Source organism: Plasmodium inui (genome assembly GCF_000524495.1).
Source record: "Plasmodium inui San Antonio 1 unplaced genomic scaffold supercont1.97, whole genome shotgun sequence".
Classification (NCBI taxonomy): domain Eukaryota; phylum Apicomplexa; class Aconoidasida; order Haemosporida; family Plasmodiidae; genus Plasmodium; species Plasmodium inui.
In genome coordinates, this window is record NW_008481931.1 from 17,827 (window position 1) to 18,427 (window position 601).

Sequence of the window (601 nt, forward strand, 5' to 3'; positions counted from 1 at the left end):
TATGTCATAAATATCTGAACTCCCGTACAGGGTTAAATAATTCCTTTCTGAGGAATAATCATAATAGCTTCCTGGTGTGTTCATCTGATTGTGTATTCATCCGCCGAAAGGTGTGTCATTCCAAGTGAATAAGACATAATTACGAAACCCTCGCCTATGATTCCAAATTAAGAAAAATGATAGGTAGAGACTTCATAGGATACATTATTCATCCTTCGCATTAATACAGGCGGCTATATAATAGTACAGATAGAATATATACATCACTCGAAACACTACAGCATCGATTATGATAATACTCCCGGCATTGGACGTAAATGTACTGTTTCCCCCTTCTACAGGAATGGACAGGTGTAACTACTGTCTTATTAAGGTTTTGATTACAGTGAAAACCTTCGTTACTTCTTGTTGTATGTGTTCTCTATTCTCCGCTGCTTCTAACGCGTTCAGACAGGTAGCGAGGTCATGTGAAGTCTCAACTGGACACTCTACTGTTTGCTCCTCTTTTATGAACTTATTTCATTTGAACTGAAACTTTTGGAGCTCCTGTTACAATAGTCAGTGTTCGCGTAGCAGACTTTGTTATAATACATGGTTATAT